We start from the raw sequence: 25,117 nt of genomic DNA, 5'->3' as shown, positions 1-25,117 counted from the left end.
TTTCAATGCCTCAGCATATTAAGATCTCTCTAATCTCTCTCTCTCTCTCTCTCTCTTTCTCTCTCTCTCTCTCTCCCTCCCTCCCTCTCTCTTTCTCTTTCTCTCCCCACACACAGACACACACAGAAACATACATTGGGTTTTAATAATTGTTGAATTGATGGTAGTGGTAAATGTGTTACAGTTGTGTTGCCATTTCTGTTTTCTCTAACGCTTAAAAGTATCCATAATAAAAGTTGACAAAAGCATGTAGAAAAACTTAGAAAGTCTTATTTCATAAGGTAGCCATATGAAATCTATTATACATCCAAATGAGAAAGGTTAAAAGAAGTAATGTCCTTGAAAAGTGTTTGGGAAGCAACACAAACAAGAAAATGGCTACAGATTATGTTATATACTTTTTCTTCTTTAAGATAATTTCAATGACAAACATAACCCTTTTAATGTATCTTCCAATTAGACAGGGAAAAACTGAACACTGGGGGATCAAATAGAAGGACAGAGGAAATTGTGGTAGCTTTTTCAAAACTTTCTTAATGAGAGAAATCATATGAGGGGTTTAACAATTAGTGTAAAGACTATATTACAATGAAAATAAAATTTCCCCAGCTCTGTATCTCAGCATCCCATATTCCTATTGCCCAGATTGTGTTTTTGTGAAGCAAATGTGGATGGAAAAAGGAGGTACTGTTAACTGTTTCTGCATTTTTTTTTCTCATGATCATATCAATGTGGGAGCCCTGTGCCTCCAAGTGTCTTGAAGATTGCACAAAGCAGTTTCTTTGACCTAGGATAGTTAAGGTTTGACCTGTTCTCCTTGTAATGTCGTGTACTAAATGTAATGTATACCTGAAACTACCTCCTACCTGAGACTCCCTGAGATACTGTTATCTACAAGATAATCTATAATCCTCCCCTCCTCCCTGTTGAATACAATCAATTCCTCCCTAAATTGCCTGATTCAACCCCACCTTATGCTGTCATACTTGTCGGAAAGTCAAGCCCTTATAATCAGCTTATTCAGCCCCCCAAAGTGCAGACCATTTCCATGGTGTTTTCTGAACTCACCACCAATCAGAGCAGCTCCTGAATCCATTCAGAGAAGCTCCTGAATTCAGGACAATGTGACTCAACTTCCCCACCCTGTAGGTAAGACAAATAATAAAGTTTCACATCTCAAAATGAATCTGGTGCTTTCTTTAGTCCTTTGGCTACAAAAGCCCTCTTGGGCCATGACATTTGGTGTGCCAGCCTGGAGACTAAAGAAATCCCAGCCACTAATAATGTGAACTTGGGGAAGGGAAAGGGGAAGTCCCCAGGTTGGATAACGGGGTTACCTGTGACACCTATGTGGGGAGGGGTGGCTACCCTCCTAGATGAATGGGGTCTGCTGAGGGGGTATGGAGATGTGTACAACTCCCCAACTAGACTAATAGCCCCACTGCAAGAGACCACAGGACTAGTAAGATTTCATGAAATAAAAGGAAGCTACCAGGCTGCTGCAGCAGTAACCTGGCCATTCTTTGAAGCTTCGTATGCATCTACAGAAAAGACCTGAATGGCTGATATAGCAGTCTACTACTTAGAAGAAGAATTGAAGTTAGAAAGGGATATGCAATTGATCCAAGCAGAATTGGATAAAAGTTTAGAAATACTGGCAAGCCAGTTCACTAGAGTAAGAGGGCATAAGCTGCCCAAAGGGTGAGTTAGGCATATTCTAGCTTCCTCTGACTGGGACCCTAAGGTGTGGGACCCTGTTGATTCCTCATAAAATGATGATGGGCCCCGGTCTGACTAGGAAATTAAAACTGAGGAAAGTAAGAATGCACATTCTTTGCTCCAACAAAAATTGCCTTCCCCGAGAGGTAATGTGGCAATATATCAGTACAAATTACCAGGGTCATTTAATAGCCCTGTCTGTCCAATGAAAAACAAAGCAAAACAAAACAAAACAAAAAAAACCAATGGTACCTGGCAAATGACTATTAATTATATCAAACTTAATTTAATAACTTTTTGTTTGCAGCTGCGTCAAATATAGCTAACTTGTTACAGGATATGAGTACAGAATTAAGACAATTTAACTCTGTGTTAAACTATGCTAAAGCTTATTTTAGTATTTTAGGTCCCTCCAGCCAGACTGTGTCCACCTTCACTTGGGAAAATCAACAATGGACATTTGCTTTCCACAAGGATACCTCTACAGCCCCACCAGCTGCCATGTACTGGTAGCACAAGATTTAAAGAAAAGGCACTATAATAATGATACTATGCTAAGCAGTAATTCTTTTCCTGAAGTAGAAATACCACTAACAGAGTGGTGAACCACCTTGAAAGTTGAGGATGGGTGATAAATCAAAGTGAATTACAAGAGCCTGGACATTCTATCAAGTTCTTGGGTATTGTCTCATTGGGTAAAACTAAAGCTATTCCTTTAGCTGTTGTTGTTAAAATACAAAGTTATCCTATACTGCTAACTCCTAAACAGTTACTAGCTTTTCTTGGTTTATTAGGTTATTGGGAACTGTTTATACTCTATTTAAAAATTTTAAAAATGTGTACCCTAATTAGGAAAGGAAAAACATGGGAATGGGATTTTCCTTGTCAGGCTGTTTTTATAAAAGCTAAGTGAACTCTCACACAAACACAGGCTTTAAGAGGAGTAGACCCTGACATATCCTACGAATTTGAGGTGGCCAGTGCCAATATCAGCTTTGGGTGGGGTTTGTGACAAAGGCAACAGGCTAAATGTGTAACTATTAGATTCTGGTACCAACTTTGGAAAGGCACAGAACTCAGATACAGCCCTTCAGAAAAGCAATTGTGCACAGCTTATTATGCTCTGTTACAAGTTGAAGTTTTAACTCAAAGATAATCAATAACTACAATCATACAGGGCTGGACACAGGAGACTATAAATAAGCCCTATTCAGGGAGTGCTCAGCTAAGCACACTGATGAAATGGAAAGCCTACATCCTACAATGCTGAATTTTTAAGAATGGCCCTATGAGTACAGAGATGCATGAAATTTTAGGACCAGTCTCCCATGCAGAAAAGCAACATGCCCTGCCTCTTTTTGATCCTCCTGAGGTGGCTCCTCTTATGGACATTGATGGACATGGGAGTATTCCTGACTGTACATGGTATACTGATGGATTGGCACTTGGGCAGCATTCTACCTGGATGGCCGTTACTGTCCAGTCAAGTATTGACATCATCTGGTGGGAGACTGGAACTTTGAAATGCAGCCAGTGGGCTGAGTTGTGGGCTGCATTGTCCATGAACCAGGAGAAACCTTGACTGCCCAGATAACTGGGCTGTGTATTGAGGCCTAAGAGTATGGTTGGCCACATGGAAGCAGGAGCAACAGATGGTGTTTGACTGCCCTTGTGGGGAAAGAAACTGAGGGAAGATATCTGGATGGCCTGCCAGAAATATAAGGTAACTGCTTTCCATATGTCTGCTCATAATGTTAACTCATTGCCAGGTAATGCAGAAGTGGATGCCCTAGTGAAATTCCACAGCCTAACACCAACAATGCATGAGGCAACTGAATGGCTGCATCCAAAAACCAGACACTGAGGGTACCAGACCCTGTGGAAGCTGGTACAGCAGTTTCATCTTCCTGTCACCCAACAAGAGTTAAAAGGAGTAGAGGATGCTAGCCCCTCCTGCTCACTGCAATGGCCCAGAATGCTTCCTCACCAACTTGGACCCATCAGGCAAGACTAGATTCTTCTCACATGGTGGCCAGTGGGCTATATTGGCCCTCCTCCTCTGTCTGAAGGGGCAAAATATATCCTTGCCACTGTAGATACAGCTATGGGACTGCTGCTGTCCTTCCCAGGGGGCAAGGCCAACTAACAAGCTACCATAGATAGCTTAGAAAAATTAAGTGCATTTTTTGGGGTACCCACACATGTGGACAGTGATAGAGGGACCCCCTTCAACAATCAATTAACCCAGGCCTGGGCTGAAGAACATAATGTCCTTTGAATGTTTCACTTGCTTAATAATCCCACAGCAGCTAGGTTAACTTAAAGAGAGAATGGCTTTTTAAAGGAACGCTTAGAGGATGATAGAAACTCCTTACAACAATGGACTCAAGGACTTTATCAGCGTTAACTCCAGACCCAAAGTGTGGCTCCTGCTCCTGTGGAAATGGCAACCATGGGGCTAATGCAAGCCTTATTAATTCAATTAAGGGGGTTCAGTTGCCCTCAAGCCACACTGAGGCAGTGATAATAACCTGCTCTTGCTTGTGCCTCAAACACTAGAAATTAGGGAAAATAAGGTCAGTTGGCTCTGATTCTGGCCAATGCAGTCAAGCTGGTTGAGAATCCTAAGCCCATGGGGTATGGCACCAAATGTTATTTGCATTCCCCATCTGGGACCCCTATCCCCCAGGGGACTGTATACATAACTTTGCAACCCCAAACTAACTGTAGATCTGACTCTGAAGGGCTCCTTGCTGGGGGAGAAACATGGCATTAAAAAAAAGAAATAATAAAAATCCTCACCTGGAACTCTTCTATCCACTAATGAAAACAACTTATATACTGTTCCTATATGTGCTATTAATTCTTGTTAGAAATTATATAATACTGTTTCAATAATGCATTAACTAAAGTGCATTTAGCATTATTCTAACAAGTTTTAATTTTAGTGGTAATTGTATGCTGTAGAATGTCTGCTTGAAAATGGTTTCCAAAATTACTTATACTTAAGTATAAGAGGTATGAAGAATTTTTTGTATGAAAAGGAAAAGGAAAGTAGTTTTGTCCTAAAGGACTTGCTGTTCCAGAATGGAAAAGAGAAAATGTATGACAAAAACCTGGATAGAAAGTTGCAGAAAGTTTGCAGAAAGGGAAATTTATTTCTGCAGACAAAGCTAGGAAATGTTAAAACAAACAAACACAAAAAAACCTATATATAGAATAGAGCAGACTGCCTGGTAGTTTTATACTTTAGCTATTTTAGCCCCAAGTGTACCTGTGCTTTAATTAATATTCAATGTTGTATATATGTACTCTGTGCCAGTTTGAATGTATTATGTCCCCCAAAATGTCATTATCTTTGATGTAATCCTGTGTGGGCAGATGTATCAGTGTTGATTAGACTTTAATTCTTTGAATGTTTTCCATTGAAATGCACCCTACCCAACTCTGGGTGATGACTCTGATTGGATAATTTCCACGGAGGTGTTACCCCACCCATTCAGGGTGGGTCTAAATTAAATCACTGGAGCCATAGAAATGAGCTGACAAACAGAAGGAACTCTGTGCAGCTCAGAGTGACATTTTGAAGAGGAGCTACAGCCAAGAGGGATACTTTGAAGAATGCACAGAATCTGAGATAGTAGCTGCAGATAAGAGACAGTTTGAAGATGGCTGTTGAAAGCAACCTTTTGCTCCAGAGAAGCTAAGAAAGGATAAATGTCCCCAAAGCAACTGAGAGTGACATTTTTGAGGAACAGCAGCCTAGAGAGGAATATCCTGGGAAAAAGACATTTTGGAGCAGACACCAGCCACATGCCTTCCCAGCTAACAGAGGTTTTCTGGACACCATTGGCCATCCTCTAGTGAAGGTACCTGATTGCTGATGTGTTACCTTGGACACTTTATGGCCGTATGACTATAACTGTGTAACCAAGTAAAACCCCTTTATAAAGACAGATCCATCTCTGGTGTTTTGCATTCCAGCATCATTAGCAAACCAGAACACACCTGATAACTCACAAATGTAACACAAGTTCTTGATAGCACACCAGATCATATACAAAATATTGAACATTTATCTGATAATCCTTTTCCAAATGGTTTAATTCTTTAACTTGGCCATGGTGCCACTTGTTAATAGGATAATAGGATAATATCCATCTGTACTTGTTTATTTGTACTCTGCTGTTCACTGTATTGTTGTGAATTATGGATGCAATGCCTGTCCTATGGTCAATGCAAATCTCTGCATGGGGGCGGACTGTGGGAGCCTGGGACTCCCAAGTGCCTTGAAGACTGCACACATGACCTAGGAGAGTTAAGGTTTGACCTATTCTACTTGTAACATCAGGTGCTAAATGTAATCTATACCCAAAACTACCTCCTCCCTGAGATTCCCTGAGATACTGTTATCTACAAGATAATCTATAATCCTCCCCTCCTCCCTGTTGATTACAATCAATCCCTCCCTAAGTTGCATGATTCACTCCCCACCTTATGCTCTCATACCTGTTGGAATGTCAAGCCCTTATAAACAGATTATTCAGCCCCCCAAAGCGTAGACTATTTCCATGTTGTGTTCAGAACTCACTGCCATTCAGAAAGCTTCTGAATCCATTCAGAGAAGCTCCTGAATTCAGGGTAATGTGACTTGACTTCCCCCTGTAGGTAAGGCCCATAATAAAGGCTCATGTTTCAGACCATGTCTGCTGCTTTCTTTAGTCCTTTACCTACAAAAGCCCTCTTGGGCCATGAAAATCATTATTTCAAAATTATTTCTTCAATTGTTTATCATTTCAGATGTTACATTTTGAATATCTAACATATATCATCTCCTGCATTCAACACTAAATAGAGTCAAATAACTAATTTAATTTCCTTTAAGTTGTCGTTTAATCATCATTAATCACTGAAGTGACACTTGGGTGATTTTTCTATAGCTGGGTACCCCTTACATATTGTAGTTATCAGTGTAGTCTGAAAAAAGGTGAATTGACAAAAAATGCTTAATTATTTTGACTTCTCTATAAAAGCAAGGATTTAAAGTGTGATTATATTTATTTTACTTTGTATTAAGTCAGATATATAACTATTTAAAAACATGAATGCTGGCTATTTACCTAAAATCCTCATATGAATCTCCAATATTAAAGGTTACAGTGCTATAAAAGAGCAATGATCAAACCTTAGATTACCCTGGGGGCTAGATAGACAACATGGAATACATCAAATAACCCAGTGTAGAGAATAATGTTGACAAAGAGAAACAAAATACATGCCCCATTTGCAAACATTAAACTTCCAGCATTGTTTTATTTTAATTCGCATGGCTCAGACAAAATATATTTGTTACACAAATGTTGTCAGCAACATGCCACTTAGACTATTTCGTGGAATCTATATGTTCATAGTTTCAGATACTATCTTTCTATCTTTATTTTATATTCCATCAAATAAAGACACTACCCCTTTAAATGAAATTGAATTTATGATGAATTTCAATTGAATTGACAATGTTGTGAGACATAGATATCATTAATTAAGAAATAATTTTCACAGATAGATGTAAATGAAAGTGGCAGAGCAGGGAACTCCAAAACCCCATCCTTCCACTAAAGAAGGGATTAAACTGTCAAAAATTGTCATAAAGAATCAAGATTTTGGAAACTCAAGAATCTAATAAAAAAGAAAAAAAATACAGTGTCCATGTGAATGATTAATAAAGAAAGAAACTGTTAAATTTTGGTTACAGAATGTGGTGGCATTTCAACTTACTGGCCTACATTCCTCCATTCTCTGACTCCAAGCCAGCCAAAGTGATGCTGGCCCACACTCCTGGGACTTCTTCATTGTTCCAGGGTAAATATTGATCCTGTTCTCTAATAATTTTTATAGTGTGTCTTGATCTGTCTATTAGTTACCTGAGGTGTCAGCCCAGAGTCTTACATAGATGTAAAAAATGGACACAACTATATGCTGTCTACATGACACTCATTTTAATTCCAAAGTCAGAAATAGGTAGAAAAGAAATGATGGATAAAGATAGTAAACAAAAGAAAAAAAACGGTTAACTAAACAAGGCTGTGGAGGCTATAAAGAAAAGGGACAAAATATTTTAAGTTAAAAATTGTTAAAAGAGACATAAAAGAACATTAAATGTTGATAATACTGATAAGTCAATCCATTCAAAATATATAAGAATTATAAGCATATATACATCTAACAGCAGAACCCAAATTACATGAATCAAATATTGAAAGATTTAAAGGGAGAAATAGTTCTACGGTAATAGCGGGGGACATCAAAACACATTTCCTGGGGTTCCCAATTCAATACATAACAGTGTCATAGCACTATAAAACCAGGACATAAGAGGAAATTAGAGAGGTCAAATCATTCCCCAGAGCCAATACAGCATTTAACAATAAAATAAATGGCAATAAAAGTTTTTATACTCTAAGGAATCATGAAAAATATATATTTCAATACATTTATTTAAATATCAAAGTAATTTTTTAGTGGAAGATAACAGAAAGAACGCATAGAACAAACTAATAAATAAGTAGTGGACAAACTACAATTTAAAGTGAGTACAATATTCCTGCTTTATTTTGCAAGGATAGCTCTTAGCTTAAACCTATAGTTGTACAGATATTAACCTTAGTACTCATCTCCTTTTGATGTGTATTAGTCATTCAATTGATAATTTCATGACATATCAAAGACTCCTCAAAACTTTGCAGGTAAGATCCAGGGGCAGTCCTTTTACTCACTAGGCATTATGCTGTGGTTGAGTTACATTGTACTGGAACAGACACTTTAATATTTTCATTTTGCCTCACCTCCAAATAAAAGTAGTACTTTGCAAATGACACTGATCATTTGAATTATACTGAAAAATTTGGAAAATATGCAAAATACATAGGGCATATTCAAAACAGTAAATGCAAGGATCATAGAAATATTTGATAATACTCTTTCAATTTAAAGGCAAAGGAACACACCTGATTAACTGCAAATGACAGTATTGTACTTGATATCTTTTTGTGGGTCCAAAGGAAAGGAAATTATCATGAAAATCTTAGGAATGTGGGTGTGAGATTTCCCCTCCTCAGAGTGTACCTTTTTGTACCAGCCAAAGATTTCAATTAACTAGTGAAGATAAGGATAAGGAAGTCTAGCTTTCCACAAATACCATAATAAAAATGGTTGAAATACCACATTAGTCTAGAAAATCAAGTGATCAAGGCTAAATGAATATTGCTAAATCAACTAAATTAGGCACTAGAGAGTACAGGTTAAATGGAAAATGGGGGCCATAAAAGGCCACTGGAAATCTAAGGGATAGTCCCTGTTTAATTTTCCTAGACTGCTCAAATACGATGAAATGGTTAGGATAAAGAGTGGGAAATTATTTGCTCACATTTTGAGCCTGGGACAAAGGCCAAATCAAGGCATCATCAAGATGATACTTTCTTCTCAAACACTGGTGTTCTGGGGCTGGCTGTTGGAAATTCTTGGTTCTTCTGTCACACGGTCTTTCCCTTCACTTAGGGGTTCAGCTTCTTTCCTTCTGTGGTTTTCTCTGTCTCTGTCTAAATTTCACTCCACTTATTAAGGACTCCAGGGCAGGATTGTGATCCATCCTGATTAAGGTGGTCAGAGAGAGAAAGACACTGTAGACATAAGGCATTGCCACCAGCACCAAACACACTTTTCGGGACATCACAACTGTGTAGAGTAGAGGGTTATAGATGACCACATAACAGTCATAGATCATTGCTAAAAGAATAAAAAGTTCACTAATGATGAACATAATGAAGAAATCTAGCTGTTTATCACAACAAATGTAGAAGAATGTATTTTGATTCACTTTAAAATTTACCTATATTTTGGTTCCACAGCTGTTGAGTAACTAAGATCAATAAAAGACAAATGTCTGAGGAAAAAATACATACGTGTTTGTAGCCTGGAGTCCTTCTTGGTGAGGATGATCAAGCCCAAGTTTTCTACCTCTGAGATCATGTAAATGACAAGGAACAGCTCAAAGAATGGAGCCTGGAGCTCAGAGTGTTCTGTGATCTTGGTCAGAATGAATTCATTCAGCTCTGTTAGATTTTGCATGTCCATCCATATCATTAGGGAAAATTACCATGTAAAAAACCATCAGAAGAGTCACAAGATTTCAGGAGGTTTCACCTGATAAAATTTTAGTAAACAGTCATTATATGTCAGATAAATCCATGAAAAAATATTCGATGACATGATTTAGAGTAAGACCTCTATCACTGAAAATAGAACCACATGGAAAAGCTATCACAACATAAGACATATAGACAAAATTTTGTTTGCATGTCAAATGCTGGTCACCATCTTAGGATATATACTATATATATCCTAGTATATTCTAGTATAACATATAATAGTATGTATACTATTCCTTCATGGTTCTGTTAGCAATAGCACAATAGGTCTTGTGCTGATTTTAAACTCAGTTTGGTCCTCATTAGAAATATATTCAGGGATACTTCCAAGCTTTGAACCTCACTATCCATATGGAAACACCTGCAACTTTAATAAAAAAATTAGTAGGGCCATGGCATTCTATTATGGTGCTCTGATGAATATATTAACTGAAGCCAAAATGTTTAATATTTTATTGTGACTTTACCAAAAATTTACTATAGCAAATATCACTTTTGCAGAAATAGCTGTCTCTCCAATTCCTATCAGTTTGGGTCACCTTTGATTTACCCTACAGCTGTGTCCAAGCTGTAGCTTCTCTGACCTACCTTGAGACAAACCCTAGAATATTTCTGCAGAGCATATCAACTTATTTCAAGAGGTTAATCCTCCCTTGCTTACATGAGTAACATGTTGTCTATTGCACTCTTTGCTTTTCTTCCTTCCATGTCTCACATTCCCCAATCCCTCATTTATGCTTCCTGATATCACCTACAAATTAAATATCATATACCCAAGTCCTTGTTAAAGGATCTTCTCAAGAAGGAATTTAAATTTTGAGAATCCACATTTCTTCTGTGGAATTGGTAAAATGAGACACAGCTAACCATGGCATAAATGAAACTGCATATGTAATTAATAGGAGACAACAAAAATGTTAATATCACATTGTGAATAACTGGAAGCTGTCATTGGAAATTGTTAGTATCTTAAACAAACGCTTTGCATCAATATCATTGACCTGACCATTACCTTCTTTCCTAAGACCACACTCTAGATGAAGTTTTACAAGTTTAAAGAGAAAAGCTCAGGAGAAGTTGAGAGAGGATCCACAGACACCCAGAGAGGAAGCCACTGGAACCAGAAGCTGAAGGAAACAAAATCCAGATGTGGAGGACCAGCAGATGCAAGCCATGAATACTCCTATGTGACAAGGTGTCCCAGATCCCAGTGACCTTTCTTCAGAGAAGGTATCATCCTGAATGAATTTAGACATTTCCTCTTAATTTAATCTCTTATAAAGGACTACAGTATGAGAATTGAGACCCACGCTGAATGAAGTAGGTCACATCTCAATTGAAATAACCTAAAATAGGTCTGCACCCACAGTAATGGATTAAAAAAAAACATGGCCTTTTCTGGGGTACATAACAGCTTCAAACCACCAAGAATACATTATGCAATGGCTGAACAGGAATATCCAGTTTCTTAAAGTCTTGGACACAATTTGGAGCAGAATCTACCCAGCCTGCCTTTGGAAACTGTCTGTAGTATCCTACTCAGGATGAAATTGACCCCTGGATACATCACTGTTAAGTAAAACTCCATCAGGAAAGGCAGAAACATGTATTCCCCTGCTGGTCAGTTGAGCAAACTGTATCACTATTATTTGCAAAAGTCCATTTTCATCTGATTCTTTTCAAATTCAGAGAAAATAATAAATAAAAATTCACAAAAGACCGTAAATGTTAACCAGAAAATCTTAATTACTGATTTCAGTCCAAATAGTTTCTCTCCCCTTCACCTTTGCAACTCAAGGTCAGGGATCTGTTGCCTGGGTTGACACCCTTTATCGTCCTAAATGTTTTGCCCCAGTAACGCTCTCCAGTGTTCTTAGATTCTCAGCTATTATCCAAGGGCATTTATTTGATTTAGTGATTTGTTCCACATCACACTGAAACACAGAGGATTAAAGATGAGACTAGAACCAAGAATGACTCTCTAAAACACAGGAACCTGCCTTCTAAGGAGTTATTTCATTCAATATGGTGATTTGCTAAAACATCTAACTCCAGAGAACTGTCCTTTCAGAACCTTGAGGAAGAATTCCTAGTGACAGCTCTGTACAAGTAACTGCAACCCAGTATTTTCCACATAAGTTCATAAAATGGTGTTCTTAACCTGGGTTATGAATCATAATCATCAGGGAAGTTATTCAAATACATACATGTCCAGATCTGACTCCCAGAGTTTCTGAGCCAATAAGCCTAAGTGGACCCAAGCACGTGTAGGTTTCAAAAATTCTGTAGGCAATTCTAACAACTGCTCCTAGATGAGAGCTACAACAAATCATATTCTATTACCAAACCAAAACAAAACAAAACAAAAACCCTAGTGAATAACTAATTTATTCTTACTGGTTACCTCTAAAGACTAGCTGGCTCTTAACTTGGTAGTGGGGAGTCACATATTTCTTAAAATCTCAAGAAAACTCTAGACTTGCTCTCCAGAAAAATGCAAATTTTGCATAAAAAATTGGGTGGGGAGGGCAGGTTGAGTCATCATAGACCACTCAGGGATTAAGAATTCCTGCTTTCAACACTTCCTATTTAATCCCACAAAGAAAATGAAGTGACAAGAATCAATAGATAAAGGCTAAAAGAGGAGGAAATAAATGCAGGCAAGAGCCACATCCCCTTCAGGGTCCCAAGAACAAAGTTATTGACTGACCTAGGGTGTTTCTCCTTGTGAACAAAAGAATACCACAGTAAGAGGGATCAAATCCATCACCAGGCTTTTCCATATTTGGAAAACACAAATTGTGCCTGCAAATTTATTTTGTATCTTTACTTAAGGAGAGTATGCAGAAAATTCCTAGGGAATAACAAGCAGCTTTAAGGAACTCTTCTTTACTTTTGCCTGGAGAGATTTCAGTGTCACTGGTGACACAGGAGTCACTGGTTCTGGCAAGAAGTGGCTGTGGTTGGCAGAGTCTGGGAGCCACTGGAGAAAAGAGCTCACTTCCCTACAATCTAAAGACCTCCCTACCTTCATAAACCCATTCCACTGCAGTTGAATGATTTTATGCCAGGCTGTTCAAGTTTAAAAAAAAAAAAAAGACTAAGATATTTTCCACATACTTGAAGTCAGCTTCCCCCAGGACAAGGAAGACTTAGGATTGTTTCTCATGAAAGAGGCAAGAACTCTCAAGCTATGTCTACTTCCTTGCCCCAGAGCATTTTGTGGATGTTCTGCAGCCTGGACTGAATCTTGTAGGAACTAACTTGAGAGGAATGGAGAGAAAAAGGGAAGGATCCCCTGAAGTCCAGACCCCTTTAGACTCACTGCAGAGAGCAATAATGGAACTTAGACTTATTTCTCATCAACCTCCCCTTCCCTCCTAGACAGATACCACAATGTCATTCATGTCACTGTACAATATAAATGATGAAAGTGGGGGAAGAAAACAGACAAGTAAGGGCTGTCAGTAAAACACACACTAAAGAGACAAAGGTTAAGGAACAATGGGCTTGTGTGTGCCACCTCTACCCCACCTCCCATTTCATCCACAAGAGGACATCAGTGATTAGACACCAGGGAATAGAAAGGAGAACCAAGAGTAAGTAAATGGGGCATGCTTAGCCTCAGTACCAGCTACTCCAATCACCCCAGGGGAGTGTGTCCCTTTTCCTCCTCCAAACCATCCCCATCTGTGGGCCTGTGCTAAAAGACCCAACTTGCCCCAAGTAGGAAGATGTTTCAAATGGAGAATAGCTAAAGTTGGGCTAGATACACATGGCCTCATGTTCTGTGTTAAGATTAATGGTAAGGAGTGTGGGAGGGTAGGATCCAGCTGCTTTACCAGGTCCTGGTATGACTTCCCACCAGGATATGGCTACAGACATTTCTCTCGCTCTTGAACAGAAAACTCTTCTGGATACTGCTTCTTGATCTCTGCATAAGTAATCTTGCACATACCAGCATCAATCTCATTCAGAAACTTCCATTGCTCATAAGTCATCCCACAGGGATTCAACAGTCTGGATAATCCACTCCAACTAGCTTGTTCACACTATTAGCTCCACTATATCTTGTTCTTCCAAAAACTTCCTTAGAGCTTGAGCAAACTGCTTTTCCTGCACTGAGAGTCCAGAGTCATCCTCAATCTTCCCCCTAAGATATTGAACATTATTTTTCTGTGCTGACAAAAGTAAATGGTGTCAGGCTGGACATGAATATTCATGAGGTAGTAGACTATCTTGCTCTGGACATAGTCTTGTACTATTTTCACTAGAAACTACTTGTCCACGTATTTTACCTTGATAAAAAGTAAGTTCCTTGTCATAATTGTCTGGGTTGAGGGGCTGAGAGAGGTGACTTTGTAACATTCTATTCTCTTCAGAAAGTACTCCATCACATTCTCCCTTTTTCTCATTTAGTCATCAAGGCTCAACAGCTTTAGGTTCAGGATGTTGGTAGTAATGACATCAGGATCATCACAGACAGATTCTACGCAGAATTCCTTAAAGGAATTCTCCATGACAAGCTTCAAAATCATGTTCTTCCTCTCCTGCATGGTATTGGTGAATCAAACACTGCAATCTGCCCACTTTCCTCAATGAGATATGCCTTGTTGTGATGGTTAGGTTCATTTGTCAACTTGGCCAGGTGACCCAGCTGTCTGGTCAAGCAAACACTGGCCTAACAATTGCTGTGAGGACATTTGAGGCTGGTTAATAAACCAACAGGCTGGTTTATTAAATCATCAGTCAACTGACTGCAGCTGTGACTGATGACTCACCAAAGGGCATGCATTCCACAATGAGAGAATGCAATTGGCTGGATTTAATCCAATTAATCAGTTGAAGACTAACAAGCAAGATGGATAGAGGATCTTCACTCCTTCTTCAGCTGCCCAGTGAAGCACTTCCTGAGGAGTTCATCGAAGTTGCCAGTTCATTTCCTGAGGAGTTCATCAGACATCTTCCTTGGAGTTGACAGTTTGTTGACGGCTCTACAGAATTTGGACTCACGCATACCCACAGTTGTGTGAGTCATTTTTATAATTTGATAATCAGAGACACCTCTCATTGATTCTGTTTCCCTAGAGAACCCTAACTAATACAACTTGGTACTGGGAGTGGTTCTTTATTATTATTATTATTATTATTATTATTATTATTATTATTATTATTATTATTATTTTATTAAATTCAGTTTTATTGAAATACATTCACACACCATACAATCATCTGTGGTATACAATCCACTGTCCGGGAGTGGTTCTTGAGAAACAGAATCTTAAAATGGGCTTTTACAATTTGTTTTCTATTCTGATTAGATTCAGAGGCACTAATGACTCTATTTCCAATAATCAACAGGGCACTGACAGTCCATGGCATGAGTTGGCAAAGGAAATATGCAAAATAGCACCATTTGATTCTCCTAATCATACTCTAGTACAAAGCAAGGCTCTGGGTGACAGTGTTTTTGACACCTTCATGGAGTTTTGCAGTATTAAGAGGTATAATGATGTTGGCTGGCTGCTCTTAGATACTTTGGATAAAGTTGTAAGAGAAAGGGATGAGCTAAAGGCTTCAAATTCAAAACTTAAACACTGTATGACAGATGTAAAGGGTTCCATGTGTGCCCTGAAAGAAAATCTTATTTTCTGTGCCTGCAGACTGGAAGTTTCTGAAAACCAGACACAGTCTCTCATTGTGTGAGTAGCAAATTTACAATGTAAACTAAAATCTCAAACTCTCAGGGCATCTGCTGTTAAAGTAAAGGCATTGATTGGAAAAGAATGGGATTCGGAAACAGGATGGGGACATATGGATTGATAACAATGGCAGTGAGGACATTGGAACCCTGGATTCTGCTGGGTCATTGTTAGATTTACCTGTAGAGGGCTGTCCTGGGGAAACAGCTTCCCTACCTCTAGTCTGCCCTAAGGAGCATGCCACCCAACCCCCACCTAAGGAGATTAACCCTTCAGTGCCTGCTAATCCTGTAATCACCTCCCCTGAGGAAGCAGCCCTCACTCCTTTGTCTGGAGAGATTAATCCTGTTTTAAGAGATAAAAATGCAACAGAATGTCCTAAGGTGAATGGCTTGAGAGATAATTCTAACTCTTTTCATGACCCACCCCCACCACCAGTTTTTGCTTCAAGACCTATAACTAGGCTCAAGTCCCAACAAGCCCCAAAGGGTGAGATACAAACTGTGACCCATGAAGAGGTACGCTGTACTCCAAAAGAACTGAATGAGTTTTCCAACTTAAACAGACAGAAACCAGGGGAATATGTGTGGGAATGGATATTAAGAGTGTGGGATAATGGTGGAAGGAATATAAGGTTGGATCAGGCTGAATTTACTGATATGGGCCCACTAAGCAGAGATTCTGCATTCAATGTTGTAGCTCAAGGGGTTAGAAAGGGTGTTAACAGTTTGGGTGGCTGGCTGAAACATGGATCAAAAGGTGGCCGGCATTACCAGAGGTTGAAATGCCAGAACTGCCCTGGTACAATGTGGAGGAGGGGATTCAAAGGCTTAGAGAGATTGGAATGTTAGAGTGGATTTATCATGGAAGACCTGCTCACACAGCCCTGGAATGTCCAGAGGACACACCTTTTACCAGGACTGTAAGGAATAAATTTGTGAGACTAGCTCCATCATCCCTGAAGAGCTCTGTAGTTGCCCTTTTCTGTAGGTCAGATATTACTGTAGGAACTGCTGTCACTGAGCTGGAATCCTTAAACACAATGGGGATAATTGGGTCCTGAGTCGGTAGAAGCCAAGTGGCTGCAGTTAATCACCACAGACAAGGTGGGCATGACTACCATAATGGAAAACAGGCTCAAAGCAGCAATCAAAATAATATGACTCACAAACTTATGATGTTGGCTAGTGGATCATGGAGTACCAAGTAGTAAAATAGATGGGCAATCGACTAAATTCTTGTTTGAACTATATAGGCAGAAGAATTCTAGGTCATGTGAACAAAAGTCTCCCTTGAATTACAAAAACAGAGAGTCACGGCCGCTTAATCAATTCCCAGACTTGAGACAGTTTACAGATCCAGAGCCCCTTGCATGAAGGGAAGGCTGGGTACCCTTGGGGAAGGACCCTGTTACACTGCCAAAAATATATACTGTTAATCTTCCAGCCTTTCCCAGGGGGACCTATGGCCTTTTACCAGGGTGACTGCATTGGGGAAAAGGAAATGATCAGATATTTCATGGATTATTAGACACTGGTTCAGAAGTGACATTAATTCCCAGAGACACAAAACGTCACTCTGGTCCACCAGTCAGAGTTGGGGCTTATGGAGGTCAGGTGATTGATGGAGTTTTAGCTCAGGTCCATCTCACAGTGGATCCAATGGGTCCCCGGACCCATTCTGTGGTTATTTCCCCAGTGCCGGAATGCATAATTGGAATAGACATACTCAGCAACTGGCAGAATCCTCACATTGGTTCCCTGACTCCTGGAGTGAGGGCTATTATGGTGGGAAAGGCCAAGTGGAAGCCACTAGAACTGCCCCTGCCTAGCAAAATAGTGAACCAGAAGTAATACCGAATTCCTGGAGGGACTGCAGAGATTAATGCCACTCTTAAGGACTTGAAGGATGCAGGGGTGGTTATTCCCACCACATCCCCATTCAACTCTCCTATTTGGCCTGTGAAGAAAACAGATGGGTCTTGGAGGATGACTGTGGATTATCATAAGCTTAACCAGGTGGTGACTCCAATTGCAGCTTGCTGTTCCAGATGTGGTATCATTGCTTGAGCAAATCAACATATCCCCTGATACCTGGTATGCAGCTATTGATCTGGCAAATGCTTTTTTTTCTCAATTTCTGTCAGTAGGGACCACCAGAAACAGTTTGCATTCAGCTGGCTAGGCCAGCAGTTTACATTCACTCTGCTACCTCAAGGTTATATCAACTCTCCAGCCCTATGTCATAATATTGTCCGCAGGAATCTTGATCGTTTCTCCCTCCCACAAGACATCACACTGGTTCATTATATTGATGATATCATGTTGATTGGACCTAGTGAGCAAGAAGTAGCAACTACTCTAGATTTGTTGGTAAGGTATTTGTGTGTGTCTTAGTTTGCTAATGCTGCAGAATGCAAAACACCAGAGATGGATAGGCTTTTATAAAATGGGGGTTTATTTCACTACACAGTTACAGTCTTAAGGCCACAAAACATCCAAGGTAACACATCAGTAATCGGGTACCTTCACTGGAGATGGCCAATGGCGTCCGGAAAACCTCTCTTAGCTGGGAAGGCACATGGCTGGCGTCTGCTCCAAAGTTCTGGTTTCAAAATGGCTTTCTCCCAGGACGCTCCTCTCTAGCAAGCTTGCACCTCTTCAAAACGTCACTCACAGCTGTACTCCGTCCAGTCTCTTTGAGTCAGCATGTTTTATATGGTTCCACTGATCAAGGCCCACCCTGAATGGGTGGGGTCACACCTCCATGGGAGTATCCCACCAAAGTCACCACCCACAGCTGGGTGGGGCACATCCCAAGCAAATCTAACCAGCACCAAAACGTCTGTCCCACAAGACCACAAAGATAATGGCATTTGGGGGACACAATACATTCAAACCTGCACAGTGTGGCAGAGGATGGGAGATAAAACCAACAAAAATACAGGGGCCTTCCACCTCAGTAAAATTTCTAGGTGTCCAGTGGTGTGGGGCCTGTCGAGATATTCCTTCTAAGGTGAAGGATAAGCTGCTGCATCTGGCCCTTCTACAACCAAAAAAGAGGCACAACACTTAGTTGGCCTCTTTGGGTTTTGGAGACAATATATTCCTCATACAGGTGTGCTACTCCAGCCCATTTACCGAGTGACTAGAAAAGCTTCTAGTTTTGAGTGGGGACCGGAACAAGATGAGGCTCTGTGACAGGTCCATGCTGCTGTGCAAGCTGCTCTGCCACTTGGAGTATATGATCCAGCTGACCCAATGGTGCTGGAGGTGTCAGTGGCAAATAGAGATGCTGTTTGGAGCCTTTGGCAGGCTCCTATAGGAGAATCACAATGCAGACCCTTAGAATTTTGGAGTAACGCTTTACCATCCTCTGCAGATAATTACTCTCCATTTGAGAAACAGCCGTTGGCCTGCTACTGGGCCTTAGTAGAGACAGAACACTTAACCATGGGCCACCAAGTTACCATGAGACCTTTTGTCTGACCCACCAAGCCATAAAGTTGGGTGTGCACAGCAGCACTCTATCATAAAATGGAAATAGTATATACGAGAAAGAGCTCGAGCAGGTCTTGAAGGTACAAGTAAGTTACACGAGGAAGTGGCCCAAATGCCCATGGCCCCCACTCCTTCCACCTTACCTTGTCATTCCCAGCTTATAGCTATGGCATCTTGGGGAGTTCCTTACAGTCAGCTGACTGAGGAAGAGAAGACTTGGGCCTGGTTTACAGATGGTTCTGCACAATATGCAAGCACCACCCGAAAGTGGACAGCTGCAGCACTGCAGCCCCTTTCTGGGATGTCCCTGAAGGACAGTGGTGAGGGGAAATCCTCCCAGTGGGCAGAACTTCAAGCAGTGCACCTGATTGTTCACTTTGCTTGGAAGGAGAACTGGCCAGAGATGCATCCGTATACTGATTCCTGGGCTGTTGCTAATGGTTTGGCTGGATGGTCAGGGACTTGGAAGGAACATGATTGGAAGATTGGTGACAAAGAATTCTGTGGAAGGGGTATGTGGATAGACCTTTCTGAGTGGGCAAACAACATGAAGATATTTGTGTCCCATGTGAATGGTCACCAGAGGGTGACTTCAGCAGAAGAAGGTTTTAATAACCAAGTGGATAAAATGACCTGTTTGTTGGCTACCAATCAGCCTCTTTCCCCAGCAACTCCTGTCATTGCCCAATGGGCTCATGAACAAAGTGGTCATGGTGGTAGGGATGGAGGTTATGCATGGGCTCAGCAACATGGACTTCCACTCACCAAGGCTGACCTGGCCACAGCCACTGCTGAGTGTCCAATCTGCCAGCAGCAGAGACCCGCACTCAGTCCCTGATATGGCACCATTCCCCGAGGTGATCAGCCTGCTACCTGATGGCAGGTTGATTACATTGGACCACTTCCATCATGGAAGGGGCAGTAATTTGTTCTTACTGGAATAGACATACTCCAGATATGGGTTTGCCTTCCCTGCACAACATGCTTCTGCTAAAATTACGATCCATGAACTTACAGAATGCCTTATCTACCATCATGGTATTCCACACAGCATTGCTTCAGACCAAGGAACCCACTTCACAGCAAATGAAGTGAGGAAATGAGCACATGCTCATGGAATTCTGTGGTCTTACCATGTTTCCTATCATCCAGAGGCAGCTGGGTTGATAGAATGGTGGAATGGCCTGTTGAAGACTCAATTACAGCACCAACTAGGTAGCAATACCTTGCAGGGTTGGGGCAGTGTTCTCCAGGAGGCTGTGTATGCTCTGAATCAGTGTCCACTCTATGGTGCTGTTTCTCCCATAGCCAGGATTCATGGGTCCAGGAATCAAGGGGTGGAAACAGGAGTGGCACAACTCACTATCACTCCTAGTCATCCACTAGGTAAATTTTTGCTTCCTGTCCCTGCAAGCTTAAGCTCTGCTGGTCTACAGGTCTGGGTTACAAAAGGAGGAGTGCTTCCACCAGGAAACACAACAATAATCCCATTGAACTGGAAGTTAAGGCTGTCACCTGGCCACTTTGGGCTCCTTATGCCTCTGAATCAACAGGCAAGGAAGGGGATTACTGTACTGGCTGGGGTGATTGATCCTGGCTATCAAGAGGAAATAGCACTGCAACTACACAATGGAAGTAAAGAAGTTTTCCTGGAATACAGGAGATCCCCTAGGGTGTCTCTTAGTACTACCATCCCCTGTGATTCAAGTCAATGGAAAACTGCAACAACCCAATCCAGGCAGGACTACCAATGGCCAAGAAACTTCAGGAATGAAGGTTTGGGTCACCCCACCAGGCAAAGAACCATGGCCAGCTGAAGTGCTTGCTGAGGGTAAAGGGAACATGGAATGGGTAGTGGAAGAAGGTCATGATAAATATGAACTATGACCACGTGACCAGTTACAGAAATGAGGACTATGATGGCATGAATATTTCCTCCTCATTTTGTTATGATTATGTTTGTATTTGTCTGTAAAGCAAATATCTTTGCTTTCTTCTCTGTCTTATCCCCTTATCATATGGCATAAGCTGTAATGTTCATTTTGGAGGTATGGTTTTAGGTGATGTGTATAACTGCCAAGTTGACAAGGGGTGGACTGTGATGGTTAGGTTCATGTGTCAACTTGGCCAGGTGACCCAGCTGTCTGGTCAAGCAAACACTGGTCTAACAATTGCTGTGAGGACGTTTGAGGCTGGTTAATAAACCAACAGGCTGGTTTATTAAATCATCAGTCAATTGACTGCAGCTGTGACTGATGACTCACCAAAGGGCATGCTTTCCACAATGAGAGAATGCAATTGGCTGGATTTAATCCAATTAATCAGTTGAAGACTTATAAGCAAGACAGATAGAGGACCTTCACTTCTTCTTCAGCTGCCCAGTGAAGCATTTCCTGAGTTCATCGAAGTTGCTGGTTCATTTCCTGAGTTCATCAAACATGTTCGTTGAAGATCCCAGTTCATTTCCTGAGGAGTTCATCAAAGTTGCTGGTTCATTTCCTGAGGATTTCATCAGACATCTTCCTTGGAGTTGACAGTTTGTTGATGGCTCTACAGAATTTGGACTCGTGCATACCCACAGTTGCATGAGTCACTTTTACAATTTGATAATCAGAGACACTTCTCATTGATTCTGTTTCCCCAGAGAACCCTAACTAATACACTTGTCTTCCAGCACCACTAGAGCGCACTGTTTGACTATCTTCATGGCCTCCTCATTGTCATGCCAGAAGAAGTCATAGGACTTATAGGACTTGACTGCTTCATACCAAACACTCCAAGATTGAGAATTTTGGTGGGTACCCGAATCCAGTTGAGATTGCATGTAAGTTTCTTGGACACATAAGTTTTGCCCCTGGGCTGGCAAGCCAATCATAACTATGAGAGTTGGGAGAACTGGTCATGTACAAGGCCCATAGAAATTTCTCTGAAGCTTGAAGATTTGAGGTTTTCATTTCATTACTACTGCTATTCTGTTCTGAGGAAGAAGACATAGCAGCTCTTCAGGAGACATACTATGATCCCTCCTACAATTTCTCCCAGCAGTGGCCCCACTGCTTCCCGCATAATGTGGAGAACTGGACCTGATGGCTATGGCCAGGGCCAGAAACACATAGAGATGTGTGCCTTTCCAAGGACCTGTATCAACCTTCTTAGAAGAGTTGCCTACATAGGAAGGAAAAGTGAAGTGGTATTAGAAATGAAGACTGATGATGATTATGGGATAAGGAATTAAGGTAGGATGAACTCAATTTATTTGTGAGAATAAAAGAAAGAAATGAGTAATACACATTTTCATAATTTGAATTCTTTCTGAGTCCTTTAAAAATATTTTAGGGTATGTTAAAGAAATCTACCTTCACCAACAAACATAAAACTTAGAGGAAGTCATGTGGTAAATGCTGAGTACTGAAATATTGTTTGGTAAATTAAAGTCTGTATCCAACAAATAATACACTCATATCAAGTTGATTGAAATGGGGTTGTACCAAACAACACAGGAAAGCAGGGAAGTTGTACACAAATTGGTGTTTCTCAATAGGGTAATCAAGGAAACCCTAGATAATTAACAAAGAAGAAGTAGCATCATTTCCTTGTCTCAGATGCTTTGGGAATAAAAACAAATTGCATTCAATCTCCCAGATTTATGGGGAGAGACACTCATAAATTCCTCTGATTTTAGTGAGGTTAGCAACCACATAAGGGAGCAATAACATATTTGTCATTGAAGGTGAGTAGAGGACTCTAATCATGATTATCAGATTAGCTCCAGTGAAAACTCTTGACTCCTGGTTTCAATTTAAATTATGGAAATGCCAATAATACCAATGACAGACTCAGCAAAGCATGCCATACATACTCATGTTCTCATTTTTAATGTTGTTTTCTGTAGTAACTTGGTATTTTTATCACAATTATTATGCTTTTTGAGTAAAGCAAAGAATCTGTTTCTACTTTCTATGATTTCTCTATTGATATTGGAAATTTGAATGATGAAATTTCTGAAGGGGAAAGGTGTAAGCAGTGTTTGAAAGCTTCACCTACAATGTGGTCTTAGCAAAGATGGTGAGTGTCAGGTCAGGATTATTGATACTGAAAAAGTGTTTATGTTTCAAAAACTGATAATTTCCAATAAGACTTTCCAGTTATTCAGTAATTATCATTGTCTCTGACTAGTTGCATCTACACAGTTTCATTTGTGCCATGGTCATCTGTGCTCTAATTTTACCAATACCATACAAGAGACAGGAATTTTCAGAATTTGAATTCCCTCATGAGCAGAACCTTTGAGAAAGACCTGTGTATATGATGTTTAATTTGTAGATAATTCCAGTAACAATGAATGCAGGAATGAATAATGTGAGACAGGGAAGGGAGAAAAGTTAAAAAAAAAATCATGCAATAGAGAGCAAGTTAGTGCTGTAAGCAAGTGAGATTCAGTCACTTGAAATGCTTTAAGATGCTCTGCAGAAATCTTGGAATTTTCCAAAGATTAGAGAAGGTGCAGCTTGTACACAGCTGCAGGGCATATCAGAAGTGGACCAATGTGATAGGAATTATGGAGACAGATGGCTCTGCAACATGATATTTACAGTTTTAAATAGATTTCAGAGTCAAAATAAAATGTTAATTATTTTGGCTTAGGCAAAAATAGTAAAGTGCTTTGTACCCTACACTTTTTGTATTAAATTTGTAGGTGTTTCCATATGACAGTGAGGTGCAAGGCTTGGAAATATCTCTGAATGTCTTTCTAATGAGGGCCAAACTGAGTTTAAAATCAGCTCAATTAAAGGGCCAGGGAGGGTCAGTCCTTAGAGGAATTACGTCAGGTCTTTATATTCTGCAATCAGTATTGTTGAACTTGCCATGCCTTAAACACTGGTATCTGTATAAGCACAGGAAATTTGCTTGTATATAGAGTAGGACAGAGATGACTATATAATGAAGGCAGAGATATAATTATGCCACAAGTGAAGGAATATCATGGATTGCCACCCATTGTCAGAACCCTATGCCTTTCAGAGGAAGCATGGTCTAGCCAAGGCTTTGATTCAGACGTCTAGCCCCCAGAACGGTGAGACAATAATTTTCTTTTATTTAAGCAAACTAGTCTATGGTAGTTTGTTAGAGTAACCCTGGCAAACTAAGGCTTTCATACAATGGGTTTTATACCACAATTGGAGGAGGAAAAGGAGAAGGAAAAGAAGGATGGATCTCACATGCATACTGTTAAATGAAAGAAATGATATACCCCCAAAAAGGCTTACACTAGGATATACTATTCTAAAACATATTGAGCTGTACACTTACATTTGGACAGTTTGCAAAAGTTATACATATTTTAAAATGTATGATACAGTTAAATGAGTACTGCATATATGAAGAATTCAAGGTTGATTCCCTTTATGAAAATCAATCTATGTAATAAAAATCATTATAATTTAAAATTAAAATGGGCATATGATAAAATTCAACATCAATTTATAATAAAATTTCTAGGAGAATAGAATAAAAATTATCTATCTGATAAATGATATCTATAAAACTCTTATTTTAAACATGTAAGGTTATAGTGAAAAGTTAAAAGCTTCCCCTCTGAAATTCACCCCAAAGCCAAGGCTGAATAGGCTCTAAAGGAGAGGCTCAGCTAGAGCTAATAAACCTGAGAGGTTTATTTGGTTATTGCTGTTCTTTTAGCTCCTTATATTCAAGGAATCTCTGTTGTAAAATAAGCTGAATGCAAGCTAAAGAAACAGAGACGTCAGTGATTACATATATTTTGGAATGCAGTGTTTGCAAAAATAGGTTGGAAAATCACTAAAGGAATATATTATTATCAACTTCAAAAATTAAAGAAAAAAAAATTGGAAGTCAGAGAGTCTGAATTCTACATTAACACATTAAAACATCCAAATGTCCAGATTTCAAAAAAATAAAAAATAAAACACAAAACATTCAAATAAACACAATTTTGACTTCAAAGGAAGTCAAA

The 25,117-nt window shown here is 40.0% G+C and overlaps 1 pseudogene; it reads right to left on the bottom strand.

Annotated features, from left to right (window-relative positions):
- Positions 1-3,473: 3,473 nt before the first annotated feature.
- Positions 3,474-22,118, bottom strand: LOC119518048 (annotated as a pseudogene).
- Between the last annotated feature and the right edge of the window lie 2,999 nt (positions 22,119-25,117).

Source organism: Choloepus didactylus, chromosome 21 (genome assembly GCF_015220235.1).
Source record: "Choloepus didactylus isolate mChoDid1 chromosome 21, mChoDid1.pri, whole genome shotgun sequence".
NCBI classification, from domain to species: Eukaryota; Metazoa; Chordata; class Mammalia; order Pilosa; family Megalonychidae; genus Choloepus; species Choloepus didactylus.
This window is presented reverse-complemented; position numbering and strand designations above follow the sequence as displayed.